Source organism: Leptodactylus fuscus, chromosome 2 (genome assembly GCF_031893055.1).
Source record: "Leptodactylus fuscus isolate aLepFus1 chromosome 2, aLepFus1.hap2, whole genome shotgun sequence".
Classification (NCBI taxonomy): Eukaryota; Metazoa; Chordata; class Amphibia; order Anura; family Leptodactylidae; genus Leptodactylus; species Leptodactylus fuscus.
In genome coordinates this window covers 93,233,970-93,257,919 of record NC_134266.1, presented here as the reverse complement: position 1 = coordinate 93,257,919, position 23,950 = coordinate 93,233,970, and the positions used below count along the sequence as shown (strand labels likewise).

Sequence of the window (23,950 nt, the reverse complement as noted above, 5' to 3'; positions counted from 1 at the left end):
ACTAAAAAGTACAGCTGGCCCCGCAAAAAAAACGCTCTATGCATCCCCGTACAGCTGCAGGGTCACCTGTCAATGTGGCCTTGCAGCTGTTGCAAAACTACAACTCCCATATATTAAATATTTTACCAGTTTTTGCTTCAAAATTTTTTTTCCCTATTTTCCTCCTCTAAAACCTAGGTGCGTCTTATAGTCCAGTGCGTCTTATAGTCCGAAAAATACGGTAATATACATTTACTGTACATATGTGATCTGAATTATTGTAGATAAATCTCTCATGGAAAAGGCAATGTCTATATCTACTGAGGTTCTTCATAGTGTCCTGTCCATCAAACAGTCAAAGCCTTCCTACCAGCTGTCGAAGAATACAGGAAGTGAGAACAAGAACAGCAGGCAAACTGTTAAGAGAGGGAGATGGGAAAACCCCTTTAAATATTATCTGTTAGAACATTCATGTGCAAGGATACCAATATGCAGGGCAAAGTAAGCATAGCAAGCTTGGTTCTTGAAGCTGAGTGCACATTGTGCACGCTACTCACTCACATTTACATATAGCTTTCCACAATACAACACATCACATTGTATGTATCACGACATACACAATACAACACATCACATTGTCTGTATCACGACATACACAATACAACACATCACATTCTGTATCACTACATACACAATACAACACATCACATTGTCTGTATCACGACATACACAATACAACACATCACATTGTCTGTATCACGACATACACAATACACCACATCACATTGTCTGTTTCTCTACATACACAATATAACACATCACATTGTCTGTATCACTACATACACAATATAACACATCACATTGTCTGTATCACTACATACACAATATAACACTTCACATTGTCTGTATCACTACATACACAATATAACACATCACATCACATTTGCTAGCCCACCAAACTTTTTAAAGCACTTTTACAGTTTCACACGTCTGTGTCCGCACAATTCTCAAATCACCGCAGACGAAGTCGCAGGTAAAAGCTAGTGCTTCATAAATTAAGCACATGGGTAACCAAAGCAAGAAACGTATATATCCTAAGAGAGAAATACATATAGAAAAAATGAATCAAAAGAGACTTACAAACCATATAAGACTAACCAGGATAACTTTATATGGTAACAAAGGATATATGGAGGGATGAATGGATGGATAGATAGAGAATTATAGGTAGATAAAGATTATGTATATACATGGATATGTATATACACATATAACAGAAGTGTATCAATAAGATATCCATAGATGGAGAGCAAGGAATACATAGACTGATCAGTAAGATATTAACCCTGTCTTATCACGTTAAAGCATACCTCCAGTTATAAACAACTTTTCATAAATGACTAGTACAGGAGAAAATAAGGAAAAACTTTGTAAGTCATCTTATTAAAGAAATGTGTTTTCTTCTCCACTTTTCTGGAAGTTAATGTCTCCATATTACTGTAGTCTATGAAGAGATGAGAGGACTAAAAATTATCATATTGCCTTCTAGTTAATGCTGACACTACCAAGAACCTCTTAAAGGGATTGTGGTACCTTGATTTCAGCATTGCACATAATTAGAAGTACACATGAGTGTGGTAAGCCAGTATGTTAGTAATACCATTATTCAGAATCCTATGTGAGTTTTTCATATTGATTTATTTAAGCTGCACCTCTTTATTTTGGGAGATCTTTTTTCTGATCAGATATGCCTGGGAGTATGAAACATTCAGACAATGCTCCCTGTAAACCCAAGTGATGTGTAGATTACAGATCTAAGCTGGAACCTGGAAAAACTGGGCATGTCACTGTATGTGCTTCACTTCAACAAATCCTCATGGTCATAAGACTCTGCCACAATGTTCTTTTTCCAATCAGTGTAAAATAGTACTGCCATACAGAGCTCAAATGATACTGCTTAAAGGGCCCCAAGTAAAATTGCTTTGCTATTTTTAATTAATGTCATGAGAAGTATAAAAATGGTGACCTGGCGCCCATCTGGTGTAAATAGTAGACTCTAGACAGGAGCCCACCAGGCCAATTTCAGCTCTTACCCAGAGCACCGTCCCACACAGTGGGTGGCAAGGCAAATTGGAAAAGATATATGAAAAACCGGGAATTGATAGAGCGATAATGGCAGTAATTTGCTGCCATTAGCTCTCTATCATTTCCCGGTTTTTCCATATATCTTTTCTAAATAATGTCATGCAATGCCCAAATGTTAAGTGGTAACCACTTGTACATGCTGTGGGAGGATTGGCTCAGTGGTAGCAGCAGTGGACCCAGGCAGTCAGAGACAGACACAAAAAGTCAGGTACAAACAAGTTTTACCCTGTTTATTTTTTTTTTTGTCCAAAAACTAGTTTAAAATAAACAAGCCTTAACAGTCAGGCAAAAACAACAACAAAAACTCCTGCTCGCTTGAGCTTCTAACTAAACGGGTAGTGTCCTAAATGCGTGTGTGGCTTGCTTCATCCACACGGTCAACACAGAGCACAGTAAAGGCAACAGTTCAGACTGGACTCTCAGCAGTTTGTAAAGGTTGTGACTGAATCCAGCTCATCCTCTCTTCCTAGTATCTGCTCAGGAGTGAGAACTTACCAACTTTTAATGAGGCCCAGCTCCCATCTGTGCTTGAAAACTCCTCCCTAGTAGGACAAGAAGAGGTTAACAGAAGGCGCTATCTCACAGCTAAGGAGAATTGTAACCTGGCTAACCACACATAAGTGAGGAATCTGGGGAAGATGTAGTGACCTTCCTGAATCTTACTGTTCCCTTCTCACAACACATATACTGAATAGAATTACATGATTTGTTTACCCATTAACCTTGTTTACAACCTACAGTAGTAAAATTTCTTAGAAAGGCAAGTACAAGAAATGTGAAGAGGAAACGACATTTAGTGCGCTCAGGATGAGATACAATTAAAGAACATTGCTTCTGTCTTCTATATTACTGACATATATGGTTTTTATTATTCCTGCTCCCTACTCAGTTGATACATACTCTGTAAGAGTTAATTTCTCTCTGTGACTTAATCTGCCTACAATGCAGGCTGCCACAGCACATTAACTTACTCCCTAACTAACATTGGAGAAAACGTCCCACTCACTCATCTTCCATATGATTGTCCCATGGGCTATTTTTGTCTCTTACGTCAATGTAAAGAATAAGCAATGACTCACAAATTGAAGCCGAGATTTCCAGACATTCAGATCACAATTTAGAAAAACCTGTAATGTTCTAATGGAAACTTTTCCCTGTGATAAGCTACAAGTGGAATGTTATAATTGATATGTCTGTTCAGGTTCTCAAGTGACAATCGACTCTCAATTTACTCAAGTTGCTAATGTGAAGCACTACATCCTGTTCCCTTTAGGGCTAAAATCCACTTCTGTCCCTTCTTTTCTCTTTGCTCTATTCTATACACTGTTGCTAACTGGAGTAAGGGGTGTATAAAGGTGAGGTGGGTTATGGGGAGCATTGTAGTACATTTTATAATGTCCAAGATGTTGCTGTTTGAAATGACCCCCGGAAAAGAATACAGACGCACAGGATTTCATGAACACGATTCAGCATTTGTAAATAAAGTGTATTACGACATTATAAAACTTTATAGGACAGAAGTATAAGGTTATTTTAGCTTTTCAGGAAAACTAGTAAGAATATTAAAATTATGAGGCAACACTCAAAATAGTTGAAAAAAGCTAATATAGCCGTTTAATTCATATGCATATGAGGGAAAAAGTGCTTTGCCCCAAGATCTGGTATCGAGACTTAAGTCCTGACAAGGTAAGGTATGTCCCAAAGCACTTCTCCACTCATTTACATGTACATAAAACAGCAAATTATACAAGAATGGGACGCCAAAGCCAAATAACAAAGTACGGTATATTTGGAAACTGTGCATAGATAATAATAGTAATAATAGTACCGTAATATTTTCATCAGTCCAGAATCATTAATGTTACAAAACCAATTGAGAAGTTTTAGTATGCCTTTATATAATGTTTTTTTTTTGTTTTTTTTTTAATAAATTCTTTATTTATAAACAAAATAACAAGGAACAAAACACAACAATAAACAAAACAGGGCCGACACATCCCCGGCCAAAGTAAATGAAACATGTATAATGCTTCTTGTGTCATATGAAGCAACAACTCCAAGATGTCAGTTCTACCTCTATCACCAGTTGAAACATGGTCAGGATTGGGAGCAGCTAGGTATAGATATGCCAATCTCTACTTACTTTTCAAGCGGTGATATCTCTGGAAGTAATACAGAAGCAGGTTACAGATTTGTCAGTTTGTTAATAAAGTATTACAAACGCTGTCAGGAAAGCAACAATTGTTTAAAAGGACTTGATTTGATTTAACTGCATGTTTTAGGGGTCATTCACACTATTGTTAGTGACCATCAGTAGTGTCCACTGCTAGTGCCCATTACAAGATTAACAATGGACATGAGCAGAACCATCAGAGATCTGTTAAAAATCTCATTGATTTCAACTGAGAAACATCAGTTAGTGTCCATTAATGTCTGTTCTGCTTTGTGTCACCCAACGATAGTGTGAGCCCACCCTTAGTGAGCTGTACACTACCAGGAGAATCACTGTACATATGCAGTATTATGGAGCCTGAGCTGCTCATGTAGCATCAGACAGAACATGGAAGAGGAAGTACTATAAATAGGGATTGATAGAAAAGGAAGTAGTCTGCACAAAGCCTAAGTAAACAGTGGTATAATATTAAGTCAATGCGATGCTTTAAACATTATAACATACATTGTTTTTAATTTCTCCTTTGTGAGAAATTATATATTTTTCCTGTTGTATGTAGGTTTGTTGTATAAGCAGAGGTGATTGCAAATTATTTACCAACGTGGCCAGCGCTGCTTTAACCATAGGGCAAACAGTGCACCAGGCTGTATGGTATTGGGGGCCCCTCAGCCAGGCCCGGATTGAACAGCACAGTCCTGCATTTTGAGTGCTGCTTAGGACACAGGTAGAGTTTAATACAATGGTGGAGCATGGAGTTAGCTCTATGCTTCATTATTCAGAGTTTGATGTCTGTGGCAGGGAGGCACAATAAGCACTGAGCTGCAGATATTATTATAGATGGAGCCTGCATGTCCATGGGAACAGAGCTAAGTGAGCTTGTTTTTTATTTGGAAACTGTTGGTGACTGAGAGGGCAGGGGGCCTTTGGTGATAGTTAAGGGGAAATTAAATTATGTGTGTTGGGGGCCCACTTATGAGATGCTTTAAAATGGATCCCAATCTATAAAAATGGATGTTGCATTACTAAGGGCTCGTTCACATCTGCGCCCGGTCTCCGTTCTGCAGGTTTCCGTTTCCTGCACAAAACAGAGGCAGGAGACGCAAACCTGCAGGACTCTTTCATACCCATTCATTTGAATGGGTTTGAAAGATGTCCGGCCATGAGCGGCCGTGAGTGTTTTATGCTCTCCGTCGCGAAACCGGTTTTTTTTAAATCGGACATGCAGTACTCTGTGTCCAGTTTTAAAAACCGGTTTCGCGGCGGAGAGCATAAAACGCTCATCGCCACTCACGGCTGGACCCGGTCTGACAGCTTTCCGTCTTCTGCCGGCAGGGCTGAGTGTGTGTTCGTGGAGAGTGGATGTAGCAGGGCTGAGGGTGGATGGATACAAAAGCAGCAGAGCTGAATGTATGAAGGTAGCAGCCTGTGTGCAGGTAGGTAACATGAAAGTAGCAGAATTGGGGGTATGGGAAGGAAGCATATCAGAGCTGTGTGTGCAGGAAGGAACGTGGGGTCAATGTGATGTGTATGGAGTTTGAAAACTTGGAAAGGGGGTTCTATTCCATCTTTCAGATAGTTTTGAACCACTGCTCTATATAGTTCCAAATTTCGGTGCCGTTTAATATTAAAGTAAACTGTATTTGGGATTAGATTACATTGTCAGAGCCATATGATAAAAGTCTGGCTGCTATTAGCAGTGGCTAAGTGGAACTTAAAGAGGGTTTGTTAACATTACTGAGATGGTTGTGTTAGTAAATAAAAGGATTATTCCCTTAGCTCTGTCTCCATCTCCCTGAAATACAGAAATAGCTAAATGAACTGCCATGGAAGTTACTAAATTGAATGGCGTACATCATTTTTTTTTACTACTAAATTTTGGAAACCCTGTAGCTTGCTTTGCTACATTATTTCAGTAAGGGTCACCTGCAGCGTAATTGTTCTACAGCGTAGAAGAGCCATTTTCATAACTTCTACCCTAGTGGCTGGTCAATTCCCAATATGGTCATGTTTGACTGACGAGGGATTATACTTCACTGTAAACCAGCTTTGTGGAACCTGTGGACAGAGCCTCGAGTATATGGTGTGTGTTTGAACATGTTATTAGCCTCATATACAATGGGGATAAACAAGTGTGTAACCATGCACTGAAATGTCTATAATGAGGGCTTTATTTTTTTGCAGGATGCGATTACACCATTTCCAGTTCCTGGAACGTTTTAAGATAAAATAAGATAATCCTGTAATAGTCCCACCATGGGACTATTAATTCTTTCTGCTGGGGATAAAAGGGACATCAAATCTCTCATTGTTTTTAACATATTATATGTCTCCTATTTACTGTACAACATAAGTGATACTATGTTCACACTAGCATCGCCTAGTCACTACCATCAGCCAGTCACCAGAACAATGAATAGGCGGACGGCAAAAGAAAGGTTACACACACAATCCGATGGGGTCTGTTGGATATCCGTTTTTTAAAAACTAAAACAGATAGAGGAAAAAATCCTCCGTGCAGGATTTTCTTTCTACAAAGAGTGGTTGAGAGCTTGTTTTTTTGTAAGACGAGATGTACTTTTTATTGGAACAATTTTGAAGTTAATACATCTTTTGACTTGAATCAGTATTATACACTCCAATACAGAAGCATATTCATAGGCTGATAGATCAGAGCTCTCTGGTAGGATTGAGACAAGATAAGAAGATGGTGACTGAAAGAACACTGCAGTGTGGTGGGTCTAATTAGACAAGTGACCCCATGAGTGACCACATTTAAGGTGTTAACACTTATGATTGGAGGTTAGCTCCAACCACTGGTGTTACAGCTGTGTCTTATAGCTGACACCCGCTATTCATGGCACCATGCCCATGCTGTAATAGTACAAGATGGTGAGCTGTCAAATTTCCATGCCATACTGTTATGGCATGATTTGCCAAAGTGTTAACAATTCTCTTTTTGAAGGTATTTCTACTTTATAGTGTTTTTTGATAAGTGTAGAAAAATGTTTTCTATAGTACTGTACCCTTAGTTATCAAGCATACAACCTACCCACTATAAAGATGTATCATGACATTGCAATTCACAGTAACTTGGCCAATATGGTTTCATCTCTTTATTTTAGGATTACATATTTTTCCTTCACCCATGACAACATGGGTGAAAGAAAGAGGGGATCTTCCCCCAAGGATAGAAAACTTGAGTTCCAGTATCAAGATCCAGGACTTCTGCATCAGTGATTTAAGAACGTGGCCTAGTGAGGTCTCCAGGCATCAACTATCTATCTAGTCGCATATGGCAGGCAGCACTTCCAGGTTCAGTAGCAGGATGGACGATTCCAGCATATAGGCTAGGCAAGTGGAGACATCTTGTCAGCGTACGATGCAATTCTGAGAGTACGACATGACCAGTACTTCCAGGGCCATTTTAACATATTGGTGGATCCTGTACAAAGGTTTCATAAGTGGGTTCCCCAACATCACCACCAAGAAATACCTGACCTGCGCAAAATATAATGCTCCCTCAATGGCCCCCACATAGTATAACACCCATTAGTGTCTCTCACACGGTATAATGCCTCCATAGTGGCCACATACAATATAATGCCCCTGGTTGCCCTTCAGTTGCATCCACACTGCCATGTCCCTATCAGGTTGCCCTCACAGTGTCATGTTGCCCCAACAGTATCATATTCCCCCACCACCCAGATTGCCCCCATAGTGTCACCCCCCCCCCCCAGTTAAATGTCCCCCACTGTATATATCAAAGAAGAAAAAAAAAAAAACCTTAATACTCAGCTTTCCCCGGTCCCCCATTTACTCCTTTCTCTGGTCCCGAAGTGTTCAAGGAGCAACAGGCGCAATGTAAGCGACATCACTACATTGTGCCTCCTGCTCCCAGGACACCAGGAACAAAGACAATGGTCAGGTGATGAAGCAGGAAGTGGACGGCTCCCTACTTCATCACTGTCTCAACTCTGGACACTGATGAGTTGATGTAGTCCAGACCCACTGTCCTGGACAGCGGGACAGTAAATAAGGAACTATCCTGATGTTCAAAGGGGGTTCTGCTACCATATGGCCTGGTGCAAGTGCACACGTTGACCCTATTGTTAAAGCGCCCCCCCCCCCTGGCATCGAATGTATTGGCCAGTAGCAACATTTCCAAGCTTGGGTGAGGAAGTTAGGAGCTCCAAGTTACCTGTACTTGTATGTAGGGTAAATGTTCCAGGTGCTTTTGTGTTAAAGGACTTAAACAGCAATAGAATGACTGAATAAGATAAAAAGTTGGCTCTGTGGAACTTTTTCTTCTGTTTGAAAAATAAACAAACTTGACGGAGGAACGCTTCCTTCATGTGTTTTTTTTTTTTTTAACAGTAAAGTGAATCGGAACAGACAGAAATGTATGGGCCTCCATCTGCCTTAGTCATTCTATCAGTGTTTAAGAGGTCTAAGTCCATTGCTCTCAACCTATGACAGATGAGAGCAATAAACTATTTTGACAGTATTGTGAACCCACCCTAAAAATGCAAGATTCTTCCTGCAATACAGTAATAAATCTTAGAGGTTTAAAACCGTTTCTAAAGTTAAAAGGTTCAAATGGAAATAACATAAAACAGCATTAAATCTACTCTCCTCATTGTTTCATGGCTGTCAATGATCCTCACTGATCACCAAAAATTTCTAAAAGATGGCAGTGAAGATTCAGGGATCTCCAATACCAAGCTCTTTCATTTGGGATTTCTATGCCCTTCTCCAGGGTCTTCTCCAAAATAATATTAAAAATGTTCTTTAATTTTTGAGAAAAACATTCCATATCCAGACATCTTTTTGATCATAGGAACGTAAGACGATTGTGTATTTTGTGTACATCAGGTGTCCACTATTCTTTTTTTGTCTCCATTTTGGTACATATTACTGATATGTAATCCTGTGATGTCCCTCAGGAAAGCCTTGTCCATTCTGGGTTTCGTAACAGACAATATTCCAGCTGTGTCTTGGGCTCACAGTCACACCAGGGATCTTCAATGAGAAAATTCTTTGAATCAGAGACAAAAATTATAAGATCCTAGAAAGGTGAACAACTATGAACTTCTTGTTTTAGATTCACAGTTACACAAATGAAACTTTAAATTAGTCCTTCCCTTTCCCCCAGTGTCATTGATTCTGGCTGTTCTGTGGAAAAATCAGAAGGATCGGGCACAAGTGTTCTTGATACTTTAAGTCTAAGGATAATGTTAGTAACAATCCCTGGGTTCAAGTCCCTAAATGCAGTTTGAGCTATCATTCCCTGGGCTCTGATCAGCATGGCTTTGCAGGAGAATAGTACGGGGGCTGAACTATTTGATGCATTATAAAACAAAAAATACAGCAAAGAAGACCCAGGACTATTAAGCAACTAGAATGGCTCCCATACAAATGGGATATTTGTCTCCCAAAATTCTAGCAAATGGTCATCTTGTTTCTCAGTTGTTTACAGACTTTTGTAAAGAAAAGAAGGGATGCTACACAATATTAGATATGGCCCCTTCCCAACATTTTTGTGATGTATTTCTATTATCAATTTGTTATTTTTTTCCGTTTTTGATATGTGTTGTATGAAGCATAGTTCTATGAGATCCAAATAATTGAATTCTTGTTTTCTTTACTTTTTACATAGTATCCGAACTTTTTGGAATTGGGATTGTAGATATATATTCTAGGACCAGTAATAAATACATCTTTATGCAAGTGTGGAGAAGAAAACCTATCACCAGTGTTCTTGTTTCTCTGTAACGCATTTACTACTTTGTGTGTCAGTATCTTATTGTCTATGTAGAGTAAACAAAAATTATTTTTTTTAAAAAATGCATGTTCAATGAAAATTATATTTTACACTTCTGTTTCACACTTTACAATGAATCTATTGGAATTTAGCTCTCAGTTAGTTAGTGATCTACATTGTGATGCGAGGAAGGCTCCACTTTTAGGAGCCTGTAGGTTTTCTGTCTTTAGAGTGGATGATAATAATAATAATAATAATAATAATATTTTTATTTATATAGAGCAAACCTATTCCCCAGCACTTTACAAATCAGCGGACCCTCTCTGTTTTTTTCTGATGCTGTCGTAGGTTCTGCAAAATCAAATTATAATTTTCATTTTTACATTAGAAGTAAACGTGAGGCAGATTTATGAAGACGGGTATTACTATCACTAGTCTTCCTAGAGGCTGTGCTTCATAATTGAGGTACACCCTCTGCCTGGCTGTGTGCCTGGGGGAGAAAAAGTTGCTGGCGTACATATCCCCCGTCATTTAGGCCATTACAGCCCATATTTTAAAAGTCACAAAATCTGGGCCAATGTGTGTATACTTAATCTGTGTAACACATAATGATAGTATGGTTTATAGTATTGTACAGCACTCTTTTATTCCATTGTTTTATCTTTTTCAGGAACGGCTGTCCACAGTGAATTTGTCAGGCTCATTCTTCTTGTCCTTTGTACTCTATGCCTGTGTGACTATTTTCTCGAAAAACTCATGGACTGACTGCAAGGTATGCATATGAAGGAAAACTAGAAGTGTCTTTTATAATTCCCTTCCAGACATCTGACGTAATAGACAGATGTCGGGTCCTTAAGTTTTGTATTTCTGTACAGGTATTAAAAGATAATAAAAAATGTCTAGAAATTTGGTATTGCTGTGATAATGCCAACTCAAATATTATAAGAAACCGCTCAGTCAATGTTGTAAAAACAAAAAAAACAAACTCATAAGAAAATGGTTCTGATTCCATTCTGATTTTTTTTCTAGTTTCCTAGTACATGATATGGAATATTAAATGGTACCACTGCGAAGAACAATTTGTTCCACAAAAAATAAGCCCTGCTATGTGAACTGAAAAATAAAAAAGTTATGGCTTTTAGAACGATAATGAAAAAATTAAAAATGGCTGTTGCAGGAAGGGGTTAAATATTGCAACTATTTATATCTTTAATAAAGGTTTCCCTGTTAAATCCTTTCTGAATACAAGATAAATATACTGTAGGCTTATTATAAACAATTTAAAAGATTTTTTTTAAAAATTGTTTCCTGGACCCCACACAATGAAGGGATGTTATAAAGATTTATTTTTATAAAATGTTTTAAATATGTAAATTCTGTACATATGTTGTATGTATTTGTTATAAAGTAACTAAATAGCCTAATTTACCTGTCTGATCCTCTTCCGTTCTAGAACTGCCACTCCATTGCCTGCGGATCTTTGTTTCTAAAGCTGCACTGTTGATATGGTCCACTAGCTCACATGATAGACAATTAGTGATGTCATCATTCAAGTGGGGTAGTCAGGAATGTCATTGCTGTAACTAGAGAAACAGAGACCTGTTGTTGGCAGCATTGGCACATCATGGATTTGGACAGCTGAGTAAGGCTCATTTTGTTATTTTAAAACATTACATGACTTTAGGTACTTTTTTGGGGCCTCAGAAAACCCCTTTAGGCCAGGGCCCCACATAGCGAGAACTCCGAGATTTGGCTGCAACGTTTTACAGTACTTGCATAGTGGATGGTAGTCTGGCTAATCCCTTCCACACAATGCAGAAAAATATCCTCAGTGGATGTAATGTCAATTATACCTACGGAAACATTTTCTGTATAGACATAATAGGGACAGAAAGTCTGCAGAGGAAAACTCAGCGGACTTTCTATGAAAAGCACTGCAGGAAAAAAACATGATGTGTTTCTGCTACAATCTTTTCCGCAGTTCTTTTGCGCTGCGGATTGCTATATGTGGGCTTAGCCTCAGAGAAAAATTCTAGCGCTTTTTAGAGTTTTCATAAAAATTATAACCTTAAGTTTGAAGTCTGTCGCTGAATACTGCATTAAAATCAAAAATAATCATAGATTTCCCTACTACATTCAAGAAGTCTTTTTAGTGACCATTTGCTCATCTTTTCTCTACCTGTACATTCAAAGAGTCAAAGTGGGATAATGAATCTTTATAGTTCATGTTATACAGTTCTTTACCAAGCCCACGGCACGAGGCATGTGCTTTTGGACCTCCTCTAACGTAGTGGTCCAGGAAGCTTTCACCACCACCCTAACTGTCCAAGTCATTTCTGCTAATGTAGTTAGGGTATTAAAGATGAAGGCATGAGGTTCATTTACTGCGTTGGTTGGTCTGTCTAGTCGGGAACTTCAATCTCTCAGCAAAGTTTGGCAGCCTTATCAAACTAAATTGTAGAGGTAGCCACATATACAGTATAATTGAAGAGGAATATAGAAATTTGTATTTCCTATTTGTGGATGTGACTGGTGATCAAGTGGTGTCCAGGTCATAAATCTTTTAGCTAGGAGTCTCCACCAATCCTGATGATCCTGCACAAGGCATAGTTATTAATTTTGACTTGTATAAAGATAAATTATGAATTCGCACAAAAAGCTATTTAAAGGGGCTCTATCATTGGGAAAAGTCATTTTTAACTAAACATATACTTGCATATATGTTTATACTGTATATATACTTTATAATGTATATAGTGGCTTAGCCAGACGCTGTTTTTCCACTTGCCATCATGGACTATCTTCCGAAATACTAATACCAACTGTTAAATATATTTGCCGGTGAGACTTGTGTCCACTGTTAAATATCTGTACCTGGCCTTGAAATTGTGGGATAGACTTGTGTCACGTGTTGTAGGCCTTATCCACGATAGGAAGAAGTCAGCTTGTTATAAATCAGTGTAGAGGTTTATTAATATCTTGAAGGAAAACACAGGAACAGGGAAAATGTCCAAATAACACAAATATCAGTCAATTGTCAATAGCTTACATCTTCAGAGAAGTTAAATCATCTGGATATCTTGTAGTTACAGCTTGGTTCATGCTTGTCATCTGGTCTGGTCATCTGGAATATTCACGACATCTTGTCCAGGATGACAGAGAGGGATGGCAGACAGACCTGCCATAGATTCCCCATGGATCCCCCTCATGGATGACGATGACGACCCCGACGTGTGTGTCTGTCACTCATTTATGTTCATGAGAGTGGGTGTTACCTTCTATGTTACAGCTATGTAAGGAGATTTCTACTATGGTGCACTCTAACCGCACCCATGCACCCAAAATATAAGACTATGATGTCAGTAGAGTGTTAACCCCATGTCTGCTAGAGAATATTGTAAATATATAATATTTAACACCAACATATATATTTTATTCTGGATGCTTATAAAAATAAAGGCTACGTTTTAAACAGAGTTCGTTTGCTGGATTCATCGTTTGAATATACTTGCATAGCCTTTAGAAAGGCTATTCCACACATACCTTTTGTATGTTAATCCCTTCAGTAGTTTTTGAATGACCCTGTTTTTATTCATATGCTAATTAGCCTCCAGCGTGCACTCCGGAAGTCTCATCGAGCACTCTCTCCTGTGTGTGCAAGAGAAGCGAAGTCTGATGAGTCATCATCATCATCAGCCTGTGGGTCACTATACCGTTTTATTTAATTATGTTATTTATAAAGCAGGAGGGGGGGTGGGGTTTAGATTATTGTAGGGATTTCCAGTTATCCCAGACAGCCCCATTAAGTTACGCTGTAGGATACTGCCAAGGTCACTGAGATACTACCTGTATTCTGCAGGGATACTTTTTAACAAGCTTATGGACATCATAACATGTCGGTTACTTTAAAAATAAAGGATTGTTTGTTGTCTGTAGATGGATGGTGATCGCTTCACTTTTGCAAAGATAGTTTCATTTTTCAGTAGCTAAAAATATCACCATTAAAAAATAAATAAATAAATAAATAGCCCCTTTCACCTGCCATTTCCAAGTAACTTTAGAACTGGTCTTCCTTTGTTGAGAGCTTCTAGTCTGACATGTTTGCCAGAGATCTTCCTTTTTGTTCTGTGTTCTGTTCACATGCAGCAGTTTGCCAATATCAGTATTGTGTGGTGTAATACTAGGGCCCTGCATGTCTACAGCAGCTGTACTTCAGCTCTGAGCTGGCACGTTCTGTTTTTTGCTGATGTTTTTTCCATGAAGCTTCCATTTGTGCTGCGTCACAACCTGTCACAAGTTTATTCCGTGTGCCTTGACCTTGCCTCAGCTGGTATTACAAATTTCCTTAACCGTTTTGCTTCAGGACACATTTCATTGTATGAGCACCCAATGCTAGTTGACATCTGTAGATACTGCATATTTTTAATGGCACCTGATTATGTTATTTTTCTAAGTCTGTAGGCAACATTGTCACAATGTAATAATAATAATAATAATAATAATATCATTATTAATAATTATTTGGTTTAGGAATAAGTTGTGCCAACACTAGCACACAGTTAATGTGCCTGAGCCCTGGACTGCAATGTAGCTCCCAGTTACTCCAGTTTCACTGTACTGTACAGTGAGATATGAAGAAGTTAAAGGGGCTCTATCAGCAAAATTATGCTAATAGAGCCCCACATATGCGTGAATAGCCTTTAAAAAGGCTATTCAGGCACCGTAAATGTTATATTAAACCCCAGTCCCGTTTTTAAATAAAAGCATAAAAACATATATGCAAATCTTACCGAACGTGCACCGGGGGCGGTGATGCACGATGCCGCGTCATCTTCGGGCACGCCTGCCTCTTCTGTCTTCTTGGAGCGACGCCCTGCGATCCCGTCTCTTCTGCCGGCTTCCTATTGGTCTTCTTCTGGCTTGAGGTCTTCAAATCTCGCGCCTGCGTAGTAGCGCTTCCCTCCGGATCGCTACTGCGCAGGCTCACTCGCCATTTTACTTCATGGCAGTTCGCGAGCGTGCAGTACGCTCGTGTAGTTCTACGGGCACTGGCAAGTGAGCCTGCGCAGTAGTGCTCCGGAGGGAAGCACTACTACGCAGGTGTGGGATTTGAAGACAAGAAGACGGAAGAAGACACGGAACCAGAGGGCGTAACTACAAGAAGACAGAAGAGGCAGGCGTGCCCGAAGATGACGTAGGATCATGCATCCCCGCCCATGGTGCATGTTCAGGTACGATTAGCATATATGTTCTAATGCTTTTTTTTAAAAACGGGACCAGGATTTGATAGAACATTTATGGTGCCTGAATAGCCGCTATTTACGCATATGTGGGGCTCTATTAGCATAATTTTGCTGATAGAGCCCCTTTAATGAAAAGTACATCCAAACTGTACACATTACACTGTACAATACTGTGTGATAACTAGTCATAGTGTAACATCGTGTTAACTATTTATTTCTTTTCTTTTTAGGTTATTGTCACTGAAGATAAATCTAGTTCCCCAAGGTAAACAAGGGGCAGGCTTAATAATGAATAGAAGTTCCTGAAGAAAATGTCTCTGTGTGCTAATGGATTATTACATGTCCAAATTCCTTAAGAACCTGGATGTCTCCAGTCAGGCTAACTGGTAATATAATCACATTATATTGCTCGATATGCCCTGAGCAAGTGTACACTGGGTAAGTAAAGGAAACCTGTCACAAGGAAACTCAGGAGCAAACCAGCCACAGCATTATGCAGAGCACAATCATACCTTCAGATCTATTGAGCTTTAGATAGTTCAATAGATGAATTGTGGTCTTGAAAAAGCTGCTCTTAGAAATATGCAAATGAGGCTCACGTTCAGTGAGGATGTGAGGGCCTCGGGTTTTCACAGCTGAATAGAAAGGCCATGGAGAGTCTGACCCCCCCCCCCCCCCATTGGACTTGACCCTCAATTGAATAATTATAAAAAAAGCTTTTTAAAGAAAATGGTACATATATTGGACTTTCCAAAGGTATGATAGTACGCAGCATAGTGTCCTGTACATTGTAGCTGGTTTGATATAAAATTTACTGGTGCCAGACTCATTAAAGTTATTAAAGAGAGTCTGTCAGCAGAAAAATCAGTAACAAACCAATGACGGTACCTAGTAGGGCTTCTACACTTGCCAGAGATGCCTTTCTTATTTTGCATTGTAGTTACATTTTCATGAAAATCAGTGTTTCTTACACTAGGTTCACACCTGCATTTGGGTTTCCGTTCGAAGAGTTCCGCTTGGGGACCCCTGAACGGAAACTAATCCGCTTAAAAAAGTGGTTAACGTCAGATATCAATGGAGCTCCCCATAAACTATAATAAACAGTAACAATGCAGTTACATGACAAGAGTCTGCATAACTAATGCTATAGTTGTCAATTGTATGTATGAGACAGCCAAGATAATGGTCTATAAAATGATGGTAGTCTCGCAGTTGAAGCTGCAGTGGATGGTGAGATATGGAGCCTGAAAGTCAAAACTTCAAAACATGGTTACTCTTTTTCTCTTCAGTGTAAAGAAAATCCCAGGAACTGCAATATGTGACCTGTATTTATCCATACAGGTCACATATCGAAATGGCTAAGTCAAAGCCCAGACCTACACAGAGCTGTTAATAAGAGATTGCCCTCAGATATCAATAAACTGACGCAATCTTGTAAAAAAGAGTGGATCAAATTTCTCCAAAATAGACTGATAACCTAGGGAAAACATTTACTTCACTATATAGTCACTAAAAGGGGCAAATGGTACAGAATAATAGAGAACACGTATGTTTTCTGATTATTGATTAAATACACGTTGAAATTTGATTTCTTTTATTTTTGTCACCATAAGTTAATTCTTTGGAAGTTGGCGTTGACACCACAATTGTTATTTAAATACATAGCATTTATATTCCCAGATATAACCACTAAAATAATTTATACAACATATTAACTCACAGAAGATGCTTTACGTATTCTTCTCAAGTATTTTTACATGTAAGAAAAGCTGTCAAGCTTACTAGTTTTCAGGGACTGGATAAGTAGAACTATGTGATTCTAATAAAAGTCATGAGGCAGTTAAACAATGAGGTGTTCAGGAAGAAATGTTTACATCTGACTGCATCTTTGGAGGCACGCCAGTATTCTTACGTATGCAGAACTTTCTAGAGCACTTAACCATAACATTTGCTTTTGATTCCGGGTATCCGAAGTATAAGGTAACACCAGGACAAACATCCTGCTGAACACTCAGGTATGCTGGATCCTCTGGTTCTGCCACAAAACCTCTTATACCAGGCAATGGTCCTAGTAGTTTTCATATATTGTTTATTTGATAAGTTGTACAAAGCAGTGAAAGCAGAACCCTGTGCCAGGTAGAAATATACCCACTTGTTTTGTGACAGTGGTAAAAGACACACCCACTTGACTCACCCTGCGTCATTGCTGCTGAGGAGGAACATGACGAGCAGGAACAATACGTGAGAAGCATAGCCTTGTAACGCAGAGCTCAGCTCTGATGTGTACACAGCGGGAGACACAATGACATTCTTTGTCGTATATTGTTCCAGTTTTACTTTGTGTATGTTTTCTTATGACCCAAGGACAGAATAATAATGACCAGTCATAGTTTTATTACAGTTAACCCCTTACTCCAAATAAGGATAAAACTACATTTTTATATTATTGTTTAACCCAGGTAAGATCTTTACACATTTTGTACCTGGGTGTGATTTATTAGTGCGCTAGCTGTGAATTTAACAGTTAACATACTGACTTATTTTATTTTAATGGCTCTGTACACATGGCAGTATATTATAACGGACCATATATGGACAACATATATGGTCCGTTATAATACATGGGCAACAGGTCCTATTTCTGTCCATTTTGTGTTCTGGGCATAGCAATGAAATCTTTGGGTCCATGGTAGTCAGGGACTATACACAGGGTTACCTGTGTTACCAACAATGCTATCATATTTCCGGTTGCAGTCCCTTTTATTAATGCCCCTTTCTGTCCCAAAACATTAACAACCACTCTCCATGAAATAACTAGCTTTCTACCACCTAATAGATTTTTGCACCCCCTCATCAGTTATTATAGCACCTCCTTATAAATAATAGTCTCTGCTTATAAACAGTGCCCCATATCAGTAATGGTTCTCCCTTATCAGTAATAGCCCCCTCACAAATAATAGCGCACCATAAACAGTCCCCCTTATTAATAATAGCCCTCTCACAACTAATAGTCCACATTATCAATATTAGCCCTCTTCTTTTAAATAATAGCCCCTTCAATAATACTCTCCTTATAAAGTTTCCTTCTTATAAATAAAAGCGACTGTATTATAATAGCCACTTCCATATATACATAGATATATAGGCCCATTATAAATAGTTCTTCCCTTCTAAATAGTAGCCTGTCTTATATGTTCCCTCCTTATATATATTTTCCTCTTATAATAGCCCCTTTATATTTAAGTCCCCCTTATAACAGTCCACCTTATACAGTATATATATAATAGTTTATCGCCTGAAGACGGAAACCTGTCAGAAGGTGTCCAGCTGTGAGCGCCGGTGAGCGTTTTGTGCTCTCCGCAGCGAAACCGTTTTTTTTTAAAACCGGACACAAAGTCCTACATGTGCATGTGTCCGGTTAAAAAAAAACAACTGTTTCACTGCGGAGAGCACAAAACACTCACAAGCGCTCACGGCCAGACAGTTTTCAAACCCATTCATTTGAATGGGTTTGAAAAATGCCTGCAGGTTTCCGTTTCCTGCCCAGTTTCGAGCAGGAAACGGAAACCTTCATAACGGTGACCCCGGGCGCAGATGTGAACGAGCCCATATATATATATATATATATATATATATATATATATATATTTCCTCTCTTATATATAATTGTTCTTCTCCTATAGTAGAACCGTTTATATATAATGGTCCCCCCTTATAATAGCCCTCTTATATTTAATAGCCCCCTAATATATAACAGTCTCCCCCTTATAATAGTTCACTTTTACATATAATAATTCCTCTCTTATAAAAGTGCCCCTTATATATAATAGTTCCTCCATTATAAATAGTAGCCCCCCTTATATTAATAGTTCTCCCACTATAAATATTACCCTCCCTATAAATAACAGTTTGTCCCATTAGCAAGTAATCCTTTTCCTATACTAGAAAACAATAAATCTTGTACACACCTTACCATGCCCCCACAATGAGCGGAGCAGTCGAAGATTCTCCTTGTAGATGTGGCGCAATGCAGTGACGTCATTACGCCACCTGCACCACAATGTTACCGGCAGTCCTCTATGGCAGAGCAAGGACTTTTCAGCTCCGTGTCATAGGATTAAGCAGTATCTCAGGGCCCTGGGCAATTGCCTAATCTGCCACCTTTCCCTACCGCCAGCCCTGACTACATGTGAATAACATCCATGTGTTGCTTATCCCCAGATTCTGCAGCACTTTTCTCTCTGCATTTTTCAAGTAGAAAAAGTAGAACCTAGCCCAGCTCTGCTACAAAGGTGAGGTTGTGACAGACGGTTTCATATCTCAAGTTGTTCACCACTGCATCAGCAAAATCTTTTTCAGGCAAAGACTACAAAGCAAACTGGGATTTCAGGATGTGCTGTGCAAGCCCTTTAGAAGAGGCACCTAGAAACTGGAAATATTGACCGTAGACACAGTGCTCAGCCAAAGAAACACATCATGCTTACTTCCCTTCAGAATTAGAAGATGTCCATTAGTGGCTTCAGCTTATAAATGGAAGAAACTAATGGGACCCTGGTAACCCTTCTACTGCTCAAACCAGTGTGCTGAGAAGTGATCCTCATGGAGAAATTGCAACCAAAAAGCCAACTTTTGATGTGGATACAAGGCAAAGGGACTCAACTTTGTTCACGAACATCAGAACTGGGATGCACAAACATGGCAGTAGGTATTGTGGACTAATGAGTCACAATTCACAATGGTTGACAGTAACGATAGGCAGCTTGTTTGCTTCAGAGCAGTGCAATAGTAAGTGTCTAGAGGCAACAGTGAAGCTTTGAGTTTCCTTGCAAATTTGGGGCTGCATTTCACTAATAGAGATTTAGTCAGGATTAATGGTATTCTCAATGCTGAAAAATATAGGCAGATACATATCATGCATTAACATCAGGGAGGTGTCTGGTTCCAAATTCCAAAGACAGTGACCCCAAACATACATCCAATGTCATTAAGGACAATCTTCAGCATAAAGAAGAACAAAGTCTTGGAAGTGATGAGTCTTGGAAGGACCCCATAGGGTCCTGATCTCAACAGCATCATGTCTTGTCAAGGATTACATGAAGATACAGAAGGATCTGAGCGAGCCTATATCCACAGAAGATTTGTGGTGAGGTGAGTTCTACATGTTTGGAACAACATCCCTGCAAGTTCCTCTAAAAGCTGTGTCACGTTTACCTAGGTAGCATTTTTGCTGCTTAGAAGGTAAAGGGTGGGGAAGAGATTTGATTTAGATTTCTCTTTTGTTTATTCACTTTTTTTTGTTAATTCACAAAAGGAAACTATCAGCACTTCTATTTTTGAAAGCATTCTTACTTTGCAGCATTTTTTCCATACATGCCTAAAACTTTTATATACACCAAAGTCATGTTATTAGCAGTGATCCCTATGCCCCATGTATTGGAGAACTGTCCAACATAATAATATATGCAGTATTATAACCCTTAATGTACATGAGTCTTCAGGAAGACTTGCTTATCACATTGGCCATTATCAAGCTTCCAGCTTTAAGCTCTGATTCTCAGATTCTCACAGGTTATTTTCCACTTGGAGAATCAGAGCCAGTTTACACATAAGCCTCCGTGGGTCGTATCTTTTGAATGCTTGAAGCACCTCTCCTCACAGTATAAAGTCCCATAGCAGCCCCTTCACACAGTATAAGGTCCCACAGTGGCCTCCACAGTGTTCAGGAGAACCCGACAGTTTTGGGGTTTACCACCCATGAGCTATTATTATACTTTGGGGTGTCTTCAGACCCCATAGTATAATGATCAGAACCCAGGGGAGCTGAGCAAACATAAAAAACAGCATTACTTACTTTTCATGGACTCCAGCATGACTTACTGCTATCTATTCAATGACGTCACAAATATGGATTAGGCCCAAAGAATCATGGGGCCCCAGAGAGGTAAGGTAGGGGGCATTCACACGGAGTAATGCCGGGCGTGTATTACAGCCGTACACGCCGGCGCTACGGCAGACTGCCGAACACTTCCCATTCACTTCAATGGGAGCGCTCGTAAACGCCGCTGTTACGAGCGCTCCCATTGAAGTGAATGGGAAGTGTTTGGCAGTCTGCCGTAGCGCCGGCGTGTACGGCATTAGTCCGTGTGAATGCCCCCTAACACTGTTTATTATGGTTGATCACCTTACCTGGGCCTCCTCTCCTTATACTCTTGAGTCTGAAGAAACTCCAGAGTACAATAATAGCAGTTTCTAACCACCAGGTGAACCTCGCAAGACAATTTTCTTGCTGTGGCCCTATTTACTTACTGATCCCTTCTTCTGCTCACAGCCACTTCCCTTTCAGTTCTCCAGGTGACCCATTGCGTTCTATATCACACTGCTATCATCATATGAGACACACGGGGCCCTCTGGAGGACTGAAGAAGCAGCGGAAGCGGTCATGGTCAGAAGCAGGGATTGGTAAGTAAATAGGGCCCATTAACAACCTATTAAAAAAAAAAGCAGGGGCCTACTGGTCCCCCTAAGGTCATTGGCCCAGCTGCTATGGCGGTATTTCCACTGCTACAATAGCGCTATTGGGGACACTAAATCACCAGTCCATAAAGACCTGTGTGTGTCTTAGTGTCCCAAATTGATCTGAAAGGTTCCCTTTAATTTTAATAGCATTTTGTCCCAAATAGAAGTAACTATGGGTACAGTTAGGGCTTAGCAATTACAGTAATTGGGTTAATTTGCCGTTTCAGTTAAAGTGATTATCCAGCTTCCAATAATTAACTGCAAATACATCCACAGCAGTTCTATATACTCGCTGTCCCTTTGTGAACACTTTACTTGACTGTGTGCAAATTTCCTTCCTGCTACAGGGTCCTTTTTGTGTCATAGTACCTATCTTGTGTCGCACTTCTTCAGTCCATGCAGGAAAGGAGGTCACATGCTGCTATGATGTTTTGTTTGCTGGCTTAACTGCTCACAGGGAGGGGTATTGAACTTGCAAATGAAACATCACACTTGTGGTTAATAAATCAAATAAACGGTGATAAATATAACCATAATATATTAGGAAGTTTTTTGTATTGTTTCACCTTGTTATTCGGCCCATATGTATATATATATTTTTTTTTTTTAAAAAAAAACTAGATAACCCTTTAAGTGTTTTCCTATTTTTTTTTTATACCAAAAACTCCCTGCAAAAGGAGCTGGCAAGACAGGATGAAAAGTGTGAATAAGGGCAGGTAATATTATATATACTGGGTATTTCAATGTGCAAACCATATCCAGGGACAGTGTCAACAAGAGAATTACTGGCTATAGCAGAAAGTTCCAATTTTACATACAGCCAAACTAAACCATGTGCTATCTCAGTGATTTTATTTTTTTCATTGCAGATTAATATTGAAGAAACCAAAGCCATGATGAAACACATACCGAATTAAGAAGTAAACAAAAAAGTGTTAATCAGAAAATGTTTTTTATTTTAGATTCTTCAAAGTAGCCCCTTTTGCATTCATGATATCTTTGCTCAATGTCATTCTGTTAATTAACTTATTGAGGTAGTCACCAGGAATTGAGTTTCCAGAGGTGATGAGTTCTTGTTAGTTGCTTTTCCTGCATTCTGTGGTCCATCTCATCCAAGAACATCAGAATTCATTTAATTTGTGTGATTGTGGAGGCCACGGCATCTATCGCTGCAATCCATCACGTCAGATGGCCATTAAATAAACTGTGGGTTATGGTTCTGTTGAAAAACAAATGATGGTCCCACAGATCAGATGGCTTGTTGCTGCAAAATTCTGTGATAACCATAATAGCAAAATGTGCCATCATGGTTATCACCAACAGTGTCACCAGTGTCCATACTCCATCACACTTCTGTTTTATCTAATGTCCATTTCTTATGTTATTTGGCCTAATTAATTTTCTTTTTGTTCTTCTTCTTTGGAGCAATTTGACCATAAAGGCCTTATGTGGCAGTCTTCTCTGAACGGTTGATTTTGAGATGTGTCTGGTACATGATCTCTGTGAGGCAGTTATATGGGCCCTAATATAAGGTGATGTTAATTAGCAGTTTCTGAGGCTGGTAATTCTACTGATCTTATGTTTGCTATATAAAGGTATCTCTTGTACCTCCTTGGGGGGGGGGGGGGTTGTCCTCATGAGACCCAGTTTCATCATAGGTTTGATGGTTTTCATGACTGTATTTATGGGTACATTTAAAATTCTTAAAATTTTCCAGAATGACTGACTTTCATTCCTTAAAGTGATGATGGACTGTCATTTGTCTTTACTTAGAGGAGTGATTCTTTGTATAAAGTGGATTAGAACAATAGATAAATATGGCTAAGCAATATGTAACTATGCAGCAATTCTACATCTGCAAAACACAACTAATGGTCTCAAACACATTACAAATAAACTATTTGGCAAGGCACACCTTTTAATTCCAGGTGACTGCCTCATGAAACTCAGAGAATGTCAAGAGAGTGCAAAATTGTCATCAAAGCAAAAGGGGGCTACTTTAATGCACACCTCCAATTATTAAAAAAAAAAAAATCATAAATGGAGAGTACATCTGAATATTATAAACTTTGTAATATAGCATAATAATGAAATATATTTCCTTCTCAGCATCTGAAACTGAGCTACTTGTTA

The 23,950-nt window shown here is 39.1% G+C and overlaps 1 long non-coding RNA gene across 3 annotated transcripts in view; it reads left to right on the top strand.

Annotated features, from left to right (window-relative positions):
- The window catches only part of LOC142194831 (uncharacterized), a 138,670-nt gene extending 122,874 nt beyond the window's left edge, over positions 1-15,796 (top strand). For all 3 annotated transcript variants that reach the window (XR_012715050.1, XR_012715049.1, XR_012715051.1), the window contains 2 exons: positions 10,729-10,830; positions 15,532-15,796. This is a non-coding gene — a long non-coding RNA (uncharacterized LOC142194831). The remainder of the gene's footprint in view (positions 1-10,728; positions 10,831-15,531) is intronic.
- The last annotated feature ends 8,154 nt before the right edge of the window (positions 15,797-23,950 follow it).